Source organism: Cydia pomonella, unplaced genomic scaffold (genome assembly GCF_033807575.1).
Source record: "Cydia pomonella isolate Wapato2018A unplaced genomic scaffold, ilCydPomo1 PGA_scaffold_156, whole genome shotgun sequence".
NCBI classification, from domain to species: domain Eukaryota; kingdom Metazoa; phylum Arthropoda; class Insecta; order Lepidoptera; family Tortricidae; genus Cydia; species Cydia pomonella.
In genome coordinates this window covers 178,380-191,784 of record NW_026907799.1, presented here as the reverse complement: position 1 = coordinate 191,784, position 13,405 = coordinate 178,380, and the positions used below count along the sequence as shown (strand labels likewise).

The following is a 13,405-nucleotide window of genomic DNA, read 5'->3' as shown; positions in this document are numbered from 1 at the left end:
TACAACAAAATATTTTAAAACATTTTCCATAGTGTCAATATCCTGAGACGAAAATGAGGACTACTTTTGTATGGAAAAGAGACCGCAGTGTATCCTCTTAAATGACCCACTTACATATTATGAATATTTAGTGTAGATAGCAATATTATAGAACACTAACCTTGAAAAAAATGATGATATTGTAAAAAAAGTTTGTATATGAAACAATGTGTTGGAACAGCTGTTTATAAAGTGAAACATCTTTCTGCAAATGAGTAGGTTTATAATTAAAAAACTAGCAATTATACACAAATTATGAATGATGCAGATAAGTTATTTAAAGTATTACTCATTTAGACATTTTGTAATACGAGTAATAGATACCTACATGCATTCTCTTTTATTTTAACGACATTATTCATATTTAACAGTAATTTTACCCGAAGGTTAATTACTCATATTGTGTATTAAGCAGTCTTACTTGATACATTAACCATTTAACCGCCGTAGTCTGATATATAAGACATACAATATCCAGCTCATTTCGCGGCAGTCTGAAGAGAATTTGAAATAGAGGTGGATTAATAAAGAAAACTTTGCAGCCACAGTAAATTTATTGCCATCTCCCAACACATGATTAAAACTTTTAGAACGCCATTTGACTTTGATCCTTATTATTTCTCTGATCATAGGTACGTGTTAAATTTGTTAAATATCAAAAAGAGCATGGCGTCATCTAATAGAGCATAGGCCAAAGGCATCGCGGTTTCCTTTGACAATCCACCTCTATTTCAAATTCTTTTTACTAAAAGATGTCTAGGTAGACTCTCGATTTAAAAACATACAAGATATAAGTACTGGTTACATACCTATATTTTTTACTACATACTGTCATTCTGTCGCAGAATTTCGAAGTCCACACATCTACATTATTTTTAAACAAACTTGCTATTCACTTACATCGGTTATGAGTTTGTGAATTTACAGATAAGCCGTTGGACATATATACTAATATCCGTAATGTTTAGGCTGGGCCGGTCGCGCACGCGCGGTACGTCGCTGGACCTGCCGAGCGACAGCGACGTCGACCAGAGTCGGGTCCGCAGCATCAGCGCTGAGAGAAACCACCACGGTCAGTGCAAAAATGTATTAAATGGTGATATCTAATGAACATATTAAAATTGTACTACAAATAGCAGAAAGAAGTGCTGGTGGCCTAGCGGTATAGTTGTGCCGTTCTCGAGAATGTTCTCCGTTTTGTATGTACTACTAGTACTATACCTAGCGGTAAGAGCGTGCGACTTGCAATCCGGAAGTCGCGGGTTCAAACCCCGGCTCGTACCAATGAGTGTTTCGGAACTTATGTACGAAATATCATTTGATATTTACCAGTCGCTTTTCGGTGAAGGAAAGGAAATCCCAATTAGACACTAGCCCTCTGGGTTGGAAGGTTAGATGACAGTCGTTTTCGTAAAAACTAGTGCGTACGCCTATTCTTGGGATTAGTTGCCAAGCGGACCCCAGTCTCCCATGAGCCGTGGCAAAATGCCGGGACAATGCGAGAAAGATGATGACAAATAGCAGAAAGTTCATGAAACTTGAACTTCCACTCCCTCCGCTACTTCCCATGTCAATAATTTATCCTAAAAGCGTTTTTACTTTGTCCGATCCGATATCGGAACTAGGATCCTACATCCACAATATCTGGCCGCGAGGTGTACTGGGGCGCGCCGTCCCTGGTTCAGCAACACACTACAGCAAAAAATATGCCCACACACATATTACTTGAGGCCTTAATGGAAATATAACTATTTGCACGTTTCAGATAAAGCACTTTCCATCCCCAATAGAAACGTATATTCAGCGGGCGCGTCACCGGCGCAATCTGGCGACGAGTCGAGGACATCAAGAAGGTACGTGCCTCAATCTTATATCGGGCGCTAATGGTTGAACATAGCAAAATTATTGCGAGGTGAGTTTTACAGCCCCGAAATTGCGAATAAATGTATGTCTCTCCTATATAAAACATTCGGTATTGGTCTCAAAGTAAACGTTGCTCAATAAGACGTTCACCTCGCAATATTTGGCTAATAGGTATTGTCACGTTTTTGGGAATTTTAGAGATGAATGAATGGTTAAATAATATAAAGCACTAGCTGGAATGATAAAGGCTTATTTGCACTTGACAAATACATTTTTTGTAGGGGATAATCTAGATTATATGGCAAAAATGACCACACTATCATATTTTTTTTACACAGAGTTTTGGAATTATGAAGTGGCATTAATTAAGGCTTCAAATGTGGACTGTTTTACATTTAGCTCATTAAAAGGAAGGTTAAGCTTTATTCATTCAAGATATATTCTTTAGAAAGATCAAAAATAAATATATCTAATCGATACTGAGTAGATGTGAACATTTTATTTCTTGATTGTTCTTAAAATATAAACTCACTATTTTATACATTATATTTTATGGCTGTGGCATGGCAAGACTACATTATATTATCTAACGTTCACATAAAAATATATTTATGTTTATGTTAATTTACCTACACAATTAAATTACCTACTAACTTAATATGCTTATAACTGACAAATAATGCTGTCTTGCCATACAATATTTAGAATATTTATATATAAGCTGGTAACATTACGGCACTAATGGTAAATTTTCTTTCTTTCCATCTGTCAACACTCATGCGCTGGGGGTAATCGCACTGCAATCTGGTAACACTGGTTTTTCATCCTAAACTTTCTTTTTCTAAATGGCGTGATTAAAACGCTTACACACGCTTTTTGTCACACGAATGTTTTCACTAATGTCTTAATTCCCTTTTCAAATAATTCTCTCATTGGAACACAATTTATCTTCTTTTACATATTTTTTTTTAAATCATTATTTTTATTTATGCATAATGATTTTATAATCGTGGCAAATAATTAATGTAAAATTCCATTTTATATGGGCAATATTAAAATGTCCCTAATGGAAATTGGCTGAACAAAATACATCACTTACATACATCAATCTCTTTGGTTTTGGCGGATGCATCAAAAACGATGCGTATTTTCATCGCATCACTTTCGTTTTGACGCGTATCTTGATGGACTAACTATCAGATCCTCCCTCAGCGAGATGTCCGGGTTCAGCACGGCGTCGGCGCGCACGTTCGTGCACGAGGCGTCCACGTTGGTGCTGGAGACGCTGGAGGCCGGCATCCGGAAGCACTACCTGGTGCCGCTGGCCGTGGCCCAGCGCTCGAGGTGGCGGCGGAAGGGCGTGAAGCTGCACATTTACAACGAGCACACGTTCATCGCTAAGCATTTGAGCGGGTAAGTTATTTTTTGCCCAGATATTTAGTGTATCAAATGTGTCCTATTTTGATATGTTTATATCCATACCAAAATGGTCTGAAACATATATAATAGTTAAGTAGATTTTGGTTAGTGCTATTTGCTATTTTTATTTGGAATACCATAAATCAAACAGTACAGCCTGTAGTTTAGGTTAGTTTATAATAATTCCTTGAGTCACAAGTATGACAAATAATTATGACCAGGGACATAGTAAGAAAACTAATTATTTACAATAAATACTTATAGGTAAATTCAAGTCACAGGGCCTAACAGAAAAATATAAAATTTTAATAATACTTATACAAAGTGTCGTCCATTATGGGGCTTTAAATGCAGGGTTCTGATTGATTGATTCAACTCACTGAGCTACATTTGTCATGGGATATGGAAAAAAATATTTGCTGATCAGATATCGACGAGCTTTATATGGAAGAGCTAACATTTTTTTCACGATTTCGGGGTCGGTCCTATACTAAAAGGAGCTCAGTTTAGCGAGTAAAATCGAACCTTAGACTTAAAGCGCTATAGTGGATCAGCACACTGTATGTAATATCAAATATGTATTTAAATATGACGACCGGTCTGGCCTAGTGGGTAGTGACCCTGCCTATGAAGCCGATGGTCCCGGGTTCAAATCCTGGTAAGGGCATTTATTCGTGTGATGAGCATGGATATTTGTTCCTGAGTCATGGATGTTCTCTATGTATTTAAGTATTTATAAATATGTATATATTATATATATCGTTGTCTAAGTACCCGCAACACAAGCCTTATTGAGCTTACCGTGGGACTTAGTCAATTTGTGTAATAATGTCCTATAATATTTATTTATTTATAAATAAATTGTATTATTTATTCAGCGGCACGGTGTGCGAGGTCTGCCAGAAGACGATCGCGCGGCGGCTCGGCAAGCAGGGCTACGAGTGCCGCGACTGCGCGCTGCGCTGCCACAAGCACTGCCACGTCCAGGCCGCCGCCGCCTGCCCGTCGTCCTCCGTGCACAATATGGAGCTGTGAGTCGCTAGGATCACTATTACATTTTGGGCCAATTTAGTGCGATTGCACTAACGTTAATGCTCGTATTTGCCTGTTTTGTCAAATCACGCTGTAGATAATGAACGAATGGTCAATTTACAGAAGCCTCTGCGGTTGATTCGTACTAATTTATCAGATTCCGGGAACGAAGATCAATATAATCAAAATATTCTAAACAATATACCCTCTTATGGGTTTACATCTGCATCCATTATCAAGATTAGGCAGTTACTAATGAGAGACATGTAATTCAGGTTTCGATTAGCGTTTGTCATCTTGACTGTCCCCCTCTGTCCACAGATTTGTGTTTAATACAAATTTGACAAACTAGACCATTACGAGCAAAACCTGCACCTACACTTTGAAAATATGAAAAGGCAATCATATTACTATTTACCTACTCGTTTTAAGGTATGTAAGTATTACGAGTGGGTAGGTATGAGAAAACAAAAAGGGATGCATTAGGTATTTAAACATGCGAAGGTCTGCATTTGATACTCTAAAAATTACTTAACATATTATAATCTGATTCATGCTTGCAGCTCACACTAATTTGCCTACATTTTGTACCTAAAATTTGCGTATTTCATCTACAAATGACAACCCACGTGATATAATACACAACGCCAAACAAATAAATGTTACACTCGACCAAAACATTTTTAAGTAATAATTGTTCACGTCCAATATATCATGTTGGTTGTCATTCTTATTCTGGGTAGTTACCTACTATTTCATCTTGATTACTCATGTATGGCCTGTTTTATACGAATATTATTTATAAATACTGACCATAAAGTAAAATTTGCAATCCTTCGGCAGAATCATTATGAATTAGTTTGTTTCTTGGATAAAATATTTTTCCTAAAAACAGGTTTGTACGGAAATACTTTCGAGAGTAAGTATACGAGATTGGTATAGCTAGTTGGCAAGTAGTTAATTTTATATCATGTAAAAAAAATTATCCAAAAATAAAATTGTCTATTGTCATACCAAACGTGAAGTATTTTCATTTTACTCTTACTACTTTTATGCTCGTAGTGTTCGTTAAATACTCAACATTTTTTTCATTTCGCACTTATAATCTATGAATCTAGAAACTACACTAGATTTCTCTAATACTGAATGCTGCGCTGTCAAAGCATAAAGTATAAAATGTACACGTAATCATAAAATATTACATATACTCTCGTCATAAAGGGTAATCATTCTTAACATTTACCACCTGTTGAGAAAAAAAGAGAATGATCCATCAAACAGGATAAAATAATTAATTAATTCTTCAATTATACCTACTATCGATATTTTTTTATTCAATGACCATACCAAAGGCAAGAGAAGGACGCCGGTAACGTCAACCGCCATACAGTATAATTTTATTGTTAATAAATAATCTGTTTTCTATTGCATTGGCATTTGATGCTATCAGAATCGAGACACTACCGTCGGATTTTGCTCTGAATCATCGGTTTCCTTTAACCCATTCAGTGCTAATCGCCACACGTTGTCGTTTTGCCTGTACGAAGCATTCTCGCTACATACCGAGAAACGAACGTTAGCTACGACCGTAGCTCAGCGGTGAATGTGTTAACGCCCAGGAGACCGAAAATTGTATTTTCTGGCCAGCGTTTAGTAGTTCCTGCTTCATTTCACACCTCATAATAGCATAGTTTAAAATCTCGCTCCGCCAATCTCGTAACTAATTACTATACCTACAGTATCGCTTATATGTATGTTTACTTCCATCGCTGCCAGGTCCCATTCCCATAGCTTTGGAAACGGAAGGTATCTATGTTTTATTTACTAATGTTGTTGTCATGTGCTTTGTCCGCGCTTTGGCAATCGGTCTACCAATTTAAATGAGAACAATTTATACTCTGGCACAGCGACCTTGCCCGTACAAAAAGGCGGCATATTTAAAAAAGTAGGCGCGAAGAGTTGTCGATACAAATTGAATTTCGTGCCTTTTTCTACTGATAATTTGGGTCTGTTTCTGTATACTCCAATGCAATTCAATTTATTGCAATCACGTTCACTCGATATCACTGGTAAAATAAATTATAGTCAGTATATACTGTTAGCACAACTATTTTCTTAAATATTAAATTAACAACTATGACAGTGTGCATTACCGCCTATTTACGAGTGTATTACTAAAAATTTACCTTTGGGTAGAAATTGGTAAAAAATGGTATCCCCTCAGCTGTGAAAGGCCCGAGCAATTTTGATAGATTAAGTAGGTATTCGTTGGGGGTGCCTAATCAATTTTATTATTATTTCTAATTTTAACCACTATAATTAGCCAGATCCAGCACACATTACTGGGCTCATAGCATTATTCTAGTAAATATTATAATATTTACATATGATACATCAAAATAAATAGAGATAGGTGCTTAGAAGGATGTAATATTTTGCGTTGTCACATGTTAGATTATCGTTTTTATTTTAGTTCATATACTGGAAAGTGATAAGTTTGATATTACACCTGCTATATATGGTTTATTTTGGACTATGTGATATTTAATTAAATTGGTAGACCTAACATGCTTTCATAATAAAAATCATACGTCAATAAAAATTATGTCTGTAAAAGTAGTACACATATATATATATATATATATATATATTCAATTTATTTCATAGTTTAAACATATTGTTAGTATTTAATCGTATACTGTAAAGAAAAATATATTGGTCCTTCGAACCGGATATTCTCGAATAGCCGGTTTTAGGTATTAGATATTTTCTATGTTATTAACTAAATTAGCCTTGTATTAAAAAACTACTAACATTAGTATTAAACTTATTTTTCTAGATCCATGCTCCCAGTGCTAAACGAATAGCGAGCCGCGAGAAGACTGCAAGAAAAGAAACTTTTATAAACCAAGCAATTTCCACTAAGGTTTAACTCGGCAAGTTTGTACGTTGTCGTGTGGCTTTTATTGTTCGTAGGTAGTTGACCTGAGGAGTGAGACACATTGGAATGAAAAAAATAACATCGAAAATTGGTAATTCGATATTTACTTACCTGATGGCCGATTTGGTTTTAGGTTAACGAAGTAGCAAAGGCAGCAGTCATTCAGAAAAATCTTTAAAATCGAATTTAGAATAAAATTTAACTTCGACATCTGCCGCTAAATTTATTTAAATGTTCAAACGGACAGCAAACTAAATTACCAATCAGGAAAGAGCTTAGAAAAATCGTGTTGCTAATAAAAACACAAATTTATAAAATGACTATAAATTTCAAATAAGCCTAAAGTTCCTTTTTTTAATACATGCTTTTTTAACTGCAATTATACCAAATTCGTTTATTCGTTATTAAGCTCAGTGTCTCAAATTCTTCGGTCAGTTTAGCATGCATGGTTGAAGTGCAGAATCCCATTAAACAGTGGAGCACTTTGTTTTACGTACCTAGTTATCGATGAAAATAACATGCACTTTTGTAGTGACGTATATCAGATCCAAAATTGCATTAGATTAATTTGAAACAGCTGCCGATTGTTATAAAAAAAAATACAGTTTATGAAATAGTACATTACGATACAAGTGCGAAAAATAGGAAATTCGAAACGAGTGGCGATAAATTAAAACACGACCGAAGGGAGTGTTTTAAATCGACACGAGTTGCGAATTACCTATTCGCACATGTATCGTACAACGTTTTACAGTACATATGGCCCTTTAAATGTTCGACACAGTAACATAATATGCTACTTCTCGCACTAGTGCTATAAAGTAGCCCCATATGTACTGTAAAATACATTTTCACGCCGGTTGCAAGATTCGGTTTGGAGTACCTATTTCGAAACTTTTATAGTGCTACCTGCAGTGTGCTACTATTAATTATTGTGACAAAAACGTCTTAGTCTAATTAGTTATTGTTTTTGTTCGTTTTGTATAACTTGCGATGCTCACTGATTTACTTTTGATTTAGTATATATTCTCATTAAGTGAAATGTAAAATTTCTTTTGAGAAATAAAGTTCTTTAAACACAAAATCTGGACCAAGAGTCGAAATCGGTGCGGTGTATTTTTATATTTTTCTTTCAAACATTAAATCGTAATTTTGCTAGCAGGCGTCTCTATTTAGCACACATAAATATTCTCTCGTTGCCTAGATTTGGGCTAGAATCCGGAGCTTGCTCGATCTGATGTACGATGCATGGCACTATTATTAATTTTAGCGTATTGAGAGCTTGTTGCCTTTTTTTATCTTGCTTTGGATGTCTTTCGTTGTTCTTAAGCAAAGAGAATTTGAAATAGGGGTGTGGCGTTCTAAAAGTGTTAACCATGTGTCGAAAGATGGCAGTAAATTTACTGTGGCTACAAAGTTTTCTTTGACAACCCACCTCTATTTCAAATTCTCTACTAATAATAAAACGTCCTCATCTATACCTATTCTTCTCCGACTCACTGACCACAAGAAATCTATTGTAAGGTTTTTAATTCCAGCAAGGTTATAGCGTGATTTAACTGTCTGGAATTTAATGATGATAAGGACCTTGAAATTGCTTTTTTTTACATTTTATTGATGCTTGCGTTTTTTGTACTGATATTTTTAGTAAACATGTTCCATTAGGTACCTATGTTTTTATCGTGAAAATTGTAGCATAGCCTTAGCTATGAAATACTTTATTTACTCTATTTTACTATGAACATTGCACTGTTTTATTTATTTTTTTTTAACGTATTTCTCTTTTTCCAGGGCTTACATTTCATCTCCGTACACCGACAAGAATATAAGGATGTTGTGATTGTTCTGACTATTGAGACTATATTAAAACGCTTCGATGCACAAAGCATTAAGTTTTACCAACAAATAAATTATACTATCTGTTATAAACCTGTCGACAAACATAGGTTTATCTTATTATGCTAATATTAAGAGAAGATCTCTTAACATAATTCATAAACTGCAGTTTCTTTTGCTTCTGTTGTCCTATACCGTATCAACGTCATTTAAGGATGTATCATAACTTATAAATGAATTATAAGTTTCTAAATGTATGAAAATTACAAATCTCTTGATTAGGTAAATATACCGAGAACAGAACGATGGAAATACATAATACAAATCTATTACGGCACCTTGACTTTTTCTCTATAAACATAATCTATTAATGTCGACAAGTTTATAAACTGATTATAAAACCACAAATCTCTCTAAGTACAACACTTATGTACGCTTCTGTACTTTGTATATGTATAGGCTTTTTTACAAATATATTTACAATATTAATGTTATAAACTAGTTTATAAGGTATTAGTTGTTCAGACTGCCAGGGAGGGTAACGTTCGTAATAAACTGTGTCATAGCAAAGCCGACCTTGACTAATGGAGATAAGATTAAAAATTGAACATTATCCATTGATATTGATACCCGCTTTCTTTGGTAAAATTAGAATTAGTTTAGGTATCGCTAGAGCCCACCCAGCATTGAAAGTAATCTAAAAACCACTTAACTCAGACGGTTGGCGAGGTTAGGTTTGGTTCTAATTATAAATATATATTTTTTTCTTTAACAAAAACCAGTTGACGAAGCCAAACATTGAAACACACTGTTATCAATTCAGTTCAGTTCAGTTTATTTATTCAAGAACAATTTACATTGTGTTTGAATATATCACTGTCAACCGTCTGGATTAAGCGTTGACCTATACCAATCTGGCTGAGTGCAAATGATCTTCGCGGTTACAGACCAATGTCAGCCTTCTTTCATCCCGACAAGGTTCATAATCACTTAATGACGTGCCGCACACTAAGGGTTAATCTAAGTATTATAACAATCATATTGTGAGACCTCTAAAATGTTTCTAATAGTGTGCTCAGCTGATGAAAAAATGTTAAAATGTACCCAGGTCGATTTGTTTTATTTTGGATTTAATTTTGTAGTGAATTAACTTTATATATTCATATTAATGCCGCCAATTTCAACTATACGTTTTACTAAAGTTACGATTTCATAAAATTTATTCTGTAGAAAATTTAATCGAAAATATCAACAAAGTTCTGGACCTGTCTCACCTTTTGAAATGCGAGCACTCAGCCAAAGACCCGTTTAAAAAGCCAGCCAAAATATATAACAGAGATGTTTCTATTTATCTCTACCTCAAACCTAAAAAAAATTAGTTACCAAAATATACATCACATGTTTGTTAATTTATGTTATCTAACTTAAATAAGGTCCTACGGAGGAATTGTGACAAATGGTAAATTAAACCTTAAACTTAGTGTACTAAGTGCTATTTTGCACATATTGTGATCTGATATGTTAAAGTGCAATAATTAATACTTAAAACATTCACTCTCGCTTCGCTTTCATCGTTACTTAACTACAAAGATGAACTCCAAAAAGTGACTTATGTAAGTAGGTACTTATCGATATATATATGTTTAAAATATTCCACTGTAACTCGAATAATTTATTAAAAAAGAACCTTGTGTAAACCCATCATGTCAAAGGCACATAAAATCTAAAAATAGCTACCTATTAAGCCATTTACACTAGTTTTATGCAATTATCATGGGTGCAAGCGAGCTAATATGGACCTTATACGAAAGCATTAAGGTTACATTGACAGCGTTCGTCAGAATCGTTTTTGGGCGGCGTGAACACATTTACTGTCGGCTTTAGGTGTTTTTGATACCTAAAAAAACGGTGAAATCGGAGCTATTTTATCGAGACCCTTTGACATGATTACAGTAGCTTAGACCTTCAGAATCTCATTTCTCAAATGACTTAGTACTCCTGAAAATAGGGAGATAGCTTGACATTTTCAGTTGGTATTTTCAGAAGTGATTTATCACTAATGTATGATAAATATGATAATACTGATATTCCTTTTGACATAATGATTAATGAAGTAAAAAAATTAGTTACACGGTTACACTCTCTTGAATTATTTGTCGCTTTTGGCGACATATTTCGAACCCATCGAGGGTCCTTCCTCAGGCTTGAGGGCTCGCAACGGCTGCACTCCGTGCAGTGCGCGCCTCCCCGCGCGCCTGACAGGGCGGGGCGGGGCGCGCGGGGTCCGCAGCCCGCAGCTGACTGTAACTAAATATTTTAGAATATGTCTCACGAAGGTTTAAGTTTGATTAATGAAGTATGTGAAGATTTCTTCACTATCTTTCGGAGAATAGTTAATCGTGTAACAAAGTTTGCTGTAAAATAACGTTATTGAATGTAAACGATATCTAAAGATCTCCTCTTCTAATAGGTTATTGTGAAATAACCTGAGGATAGCTCAGAGATGCCACCGTTTATTCACTACTGCGGCCTCATTATTACTAAGACTAAGTTTTTCGCTGGATACTGCATTCTGATCCCACTCCGAATTCTCTGCCATTTTTAAATGTCAATTTCGCTTGCAAATACTTACCTTTTATTTTACCCATTTTACTATAAATATTTTATTTTATTTTCCCCATTTTATATTCAAAATTGTAGTATCCAGTGAATAGACTTTGTATAAAATAATTATACACTGACATTGTAAATTTCAATAATTGTTGACGCATAATATGTGGTTATGACCGATAGATATTATTTATAAATGTTGCGCAATGTGTTTTTTCTGTAATTTTATTTTCTCTTTTTTTAATAAAAGAAATGCCTTTTTAAGCTGTGTTTTGATTTATAGGGACTCGACCACCCCTTCCCAGAAAAAGCCTTTAAATGGCTTAGTCGTTTATTGAACAGCGTCAAGGATTGGCTTTCCCTTTGAATTGCTTACCTGTTCATTTGACTTAGCTCTATAGTTCGTTTTTTTTAGCATTAGAAAGAAGGTAAGCAATTATGACGGATCTTTTTATTGAATAACCATTATAAATCATATACAATCATTTACATTATTTTGCCTTCATAAGTTAGACTACTGCTCACTGTTTTTTTAAAGAGTTTTTCAATCAAAATACATTAGACAAGACACTACATTAGACATTAGGCAAACTTGTTTACCTTTTTCCTAATGCTGAAAAAAACGAACTATAGGAAGGGGTTTCCCTTTCAAAGATACCGCTAAAATGAAAGGGTATCCCCTTCCTAATTCAAAAAATTAACACCTGTGCTGTCAACGCGCTAGACACCCAGTCTCACCCAATATTTGATATTTGAAAATGGCATAAGAGTCATAATTTATAATCGATACCCCTTCAAGAGGTTAGTGCCTAAGCGCTAAAAACGGATGTCAGCTTACCCGTATTATGAAGCGTTTTAATGACCAAATGAAAGGGTTTTAGTTAGTAACGGCTTTGGTAGCCAAAGCCTTACGAAATACCCCTTCCAAAAGCCCGAAGGGGATACCGGACCGGTTCCTGTATCACACAAAACAATTGCGTCTGGAACTCATGATGTTAACAACACTACGTTCTCTTCGTTTCATTCCAATTCTTCACTGTCAATAGTCACTGTCATTCTCTTTTATCGTAGGTAGGAAATTTAAAATGAAAGCACAAATACATTTCACTTATCGATTTATTGACTCCAGCGCATGTAAAACATTACAATAGTTAACCAGACGCTGACCAACGTAACGAACAATCCGCCTTATTGCAAAAACATTGGGTTGATATTTCAATAACCATGTCTATACAATTCTGGTAGGTTTCTACCAAAATGTTAGCTTTCGATTAAAATTTGTATTGTAATTTACGGTTTTAAATAAAATCGTGTACGGCAGTGTATTTCATAGGATACCTATTTGGATAGGAAAGCAAAAAAACTCAAAAAATCAATTATTAAAAAAAAAAATTTGTACCCTGTTCTTAGCAACGTACTTTTTTCCCCTTTTATGTATTTTTTCGGAGATAGTTCTTAAGGCCGACGTCGACTAGGCTCGCAGAGGCTAATCGCAATAATTCGCCTACTATTACTATTATATTTCTATTATTATTTACTATGAAACTGCGTCTATTGACGAAAAGCCGCGGCGTGTCGAATCGAATTCACCATTCATAGTAAATATATAGAAGGCAAATTATTGCAATTCGATGCGCCTCGGCGAGCCTCGTGGACGCCAGCCTT

At 35.0% G+C, this 13,405-nt stretch overlaps 1 pseudogene; it reads left to right on the top strand.

The window, feature by feature from the left end:
• LOC133533332 (uncharacterized) overlaps positions 1–12,004 on the top strand; it is a 68,288-nt pseudogene extending 56,284 nt beyond the window's left edge.
• The last annotated feature ends 1,401 nt before the right edge of the window (positions 12,005–13,405 follow it).